The sequence below is a fragment of the Rhinichthys klamathensis genome, unplaced genomic scaffold, assembly GCF_029890125.1.
Source record: "Rhinichthys klamathensis goyatoka isolate OS25496 unplaced genomic scaffold, OSU_Roscu_1.1 h1tg000055l_1, whole genome shotgun sequence".
NCBI lineage: Eukaryota > Metazoa > Chordata > Actinopteri > Cypriniformes > Leuciscidae > Rhinichthys > Rhinichthys klamathensis.
In genome coordinates this window covers 6,004,580-6,008,395 of record NW_026606600.1, presented here as the reverse complement: position 1 = coordinate 6,008,395, position 3,816 = coordinate 6,004,580, and the positions used below count along the sequence as shown (strand labels likewise).

General features: G+C 43.3%; 1 long non-coding RNA gene across 1 annotated transcript; it reads right to left on the bottom strand.

The window, feature by feature from the left end:
- Positions 1-1,037: 1,037 nt before the first annotated feature.
- LOC130083375 (uncharacterized) lies at positions 1,038-1,849 on the bottom strand. Its single transcript, XR_008806826.1, has 3 exons — positions 1,567-1,849; positions 1,265-1,492; positions 1,038-1,147 (listed from the first exon to the last, which is right to left on the bottom strand). It is a non-coding gene; the product is annotated as an uncharacterized LOC130083375 (long non-coding RNA).
- Positions 1,850-3,816: the final 1,967 nt, after the last annotated feature.

The window sequence follows — 3,816 nt, the reverse complement described above, 5'->3', positions numbered from 1 at the left end:
AAGGTGGAAAATTTGATTGTATGTGAGTGCTTTAAAGTCCCTGTAAAGTCAAAATTAAGTATATGTTCTGAGTTTGTCATACCACAAAAAAATGTTTTAAAGTCCCCATGAATTCAAAATTGACCATACTTACTTTGTTTGTCTAAATTGATCGTTTTGTGGTGAACAATTCATCCATGCAAGTCAATCCACACAAAAAAACTTTAATCAAAATCTGAAATTTCCCCTCCCCTTTGCATAGGAGGACCTTCCCTGATGACGTAGGTTTGACGGTTTAGGTGTCTGCTCACCATCCGTAACCACGCCCCTCCAACTGACAGTAGACAGGCTGCATGAAACACCTACTTTTCTAGATCCAATCAGGTGCTAGTTGGAAAAAAAGCCACGCCCACTATTTTGCCTCATTTAGTATTCCGTTTCTCTCGGAAATACGTCACAACACTGGAGAAAAGTCGTTTGCAACTTCTGGTTCACGGGGACTTTAAGTAGAAAAATTAGATCAAACGCTGGGGGTGTGTCCGTTGGGTGTGCTGAAACCACGCCCACTCGCGGGAAAGATGACTCGCGGGCACACGCTGCTGCTGATGGCACCAGTTGTCGGCGGGACGGGAGGATGAAGGCCCGAGTACCTTAGTTGGTTAGAATAAAATGAGCTAAAGAGCTATAGAGAAAATGAACGCCCATTTTGTGTACTTAATATTTTTCCAAATGAGTCAATATTGAGTCAAATCACAAGGACTGAACTGAATTGATATCGTGAAATTTGTGTCCAGCCATAAAAAAAAGTACCTTACCAGAAATTGCACCATGTAAACATTGTAACAAGTTGTCATTAAACCTAATACAATTCTGCTTAGTTACTAAAATGCTCTGACAATCACAATACACTTATTGTGCTGCAAGATTTTTTTTTACTCTTGTAAAACTAAACTCTAACTCCACAATTCAGTACTGCACAGTTCAGCTTTTGTAATGGGTTTGAAATCAAAATTTGTTTACCTAATAAGAAACTGAATATTAAATCGACCAGTCAATGTTATCCATACCTGCAGCTCTCAATGTGAACCTTAAGTTAATTGAAATTGAACTTTTTTTCACAGGTAAGACATCTCTCCATTGACCCAAGCATGGGAGATTTACAGACAACCTTAAAAATTTTAAAAGCAATCTCAGAATTTTAGATAACAAATTCAGTTGTCTAAAATGTAATAAGCACATATTAATTGTTATTAAAAGTAATTTACTGTAGTAAAAAAAAACTTACAGAACTGGACAGTTCTATATCTTTTTGCATAGGACGTATGTAGATGACAGCATGTCCCATATTTTCTTTTAGAGTCTTAATTGTGTATCCTGTGTTTGGGGAAGGCAACACCACCAGATTCCTAGATCATGCCTGATGTTTTTAAAATCTCAAATCCCCCACAGTTACCAAGTTTTGGATATGTAGTTAGAATGTAGTTTTTGAAATCTTCTGCATTATTTTCATCACCTGTAAAAAAGAAAAGCAGCAAAACTTTTGCTTAACAAATTTTGTTTATAAACAAAAACGTACACGATACCCACCAAGAAATGTAACTTTTTTCTCTCATAGTCCTGCAGCTTCCAGTTCCTCCCTTTCAAATTTAGTTGGTGCAACACTTTGTGTCATGCTACTTAAGCAGCAGAAAACTCTTGTGAAGCTACTGCGATGTCTTGCAGAACGACTACGACGACTTAAAGGTCTCCTGCTGGCTTCTGCACCATAGCTTGCGAAAAGTCTATTTACTTCAACTGTAAATTTGAAAACAATGTCAATGTAAACTTAACCCATAACAATGACATTTTAAAAATGCTTTGTTTAATGTACATGCTTTGTTTATTTTGAAATATAACGTTGAAAAAACATATGACAGAAATTGTTGTACGTTATAGACCTTAATAGACCTACATAGATATCCCACAGGAATTTGTGAGACTACAGCTGTGTCTGAAACTACTCCCTATCTCCTATATCAGTGTATCAGTATAGGCGGCTCAATCAGGTACTGTGCAAGCAAATATCACCTGCAGAGACGATTGTGCGTCAGTTTGATGACGACTGAGGTCATGTTGGCAAAACACGTAACAGCTACTTCAAATCTAGTGTGCAAAACGTACTCGGTTACTAACGTAACCTCAGTTCTCTCTAGAAGAGGGAACGAGTACTGCGTAATATCTTACGCTGGGGAAAACCTCTTTTCCTCGAGATATTGAAGCCATACATTTTCCTTAATTTTGAATTATTGCAAAACGCGTTGCGGCAGCATGCAGACATAGGCAAGGCGGCTTAGCTTGCCTATTGGCTGACCTGCGGCAACTGCAGCAGCCTATCGAGAGCGGGCCTTTGGTGACGGTCCAATGGGGGCGCTTCGCGCCCATTGCGTCACGCTCCCGCCAAAGCTGGCGTGGCCTAGCCCTATAAACATAGCTCGATGGGCTGATATCACTGGTTTTTCATCGCCGAAGCGAACCAGCGTGTAGCAGGCACGGCAAGATATGCAGTACTCGTTCCCTCTTCTAGAGAGAACTGAGGTTACGTTAGTAACCGAGTACGTTCTCTTACGAGAGGTTCTCTCGTACTGCGTAATATCTTACGCTAGGGGAACACTATGCAAAATGCCGTGCATGTAGGGATCCAACACCAAAGTCCCAAGGGGCAAGTGCCCGGGGCGCATATAGTGCATAATCACCATGAACTCACAGAGAGTCCGAGAAGAGAGGCTAGCAGCATCATTCTCAAATAATTTAGCCACAAGAAAGGCTATTCATTATAATAGTGTCACACACAGTCAGGGTGAAGAGAAAAACTTCGGCCTGTACTGAGTGATAGTACGGGCATTATTTTCCCTTGGGAAAAAACTCACAGCCCAGGTAACAGTATCAACTATCCATCTGGATAGGGTCTGTTTCGAAGCGGCTAGGCCCTTAGCGCGACCGCTGAACGAAACGAAAAGCTGCTCAGTCTGTCTGAAAACAGACGAGCGAGATACGTAGGCCTTTAATGCCCTTACTGGGCAAAGGAGGCCTGTGCTTTCCTCCTCATTATGAACCGGTAGGGCAGACAGGGAGATAACCTGGGCCCTAAACGGTGTGTTGAGGGATTTAGGCACGTATCCGTGTCTTGGTTTGAGTATGACTTTTGAGTCGTTAGGCCCAAATTCCAGACACGTTGCGCTTATTGAGAGCGCTTGCAGATCCCCTATGCGTTTTACTGACGCAAGAGCCATGAGAAACACTGTTTTGAAAGACAAGTGTTTCATATCCGATGTCTGGATTGGCTCGAATGGGGCTCCTTTCAGGGCTTCTAGCACCATGGAAAGGTCTCACATGGGGATAGATGGGGGTCTGGGAGGATTCATCCTCTTAGCTCCTTTTAGGAAACGAATGACCAGATCATTTTTCCACAGTGACGGGCCAGACGCAGGTTTTGTAAACGCTGCTATGGCCGCCACATAGACTTTGAGCGTGGATGGGGACCTGCCCTTATCCAGTAGCTCTTGAAGGAAGGAAAGTACCTCCGTTACCCCGCTGCTTGTGGGTGGAAAACCTCTGGTTTTGCACCAGTTAACAAACACTGACCACTTAGAGGCATAGAGACGTCTGGTAGACGGTGTTCTGGCCTGCGTGATGGTGTTTAGCACTCCCTCGGGGAGGTTTGCGGGTACCGGTTGATGGCCCATGCGTGCAGGGCCCACCTTTCCGGGTGAGGATGCCAAATTGAGCCCATGGCCTGAGAGAGGTGGTCTTTCCTCGTCGGACTCGGCCATGAGGCAGTGCTCGTCAGCTGCATTAGGA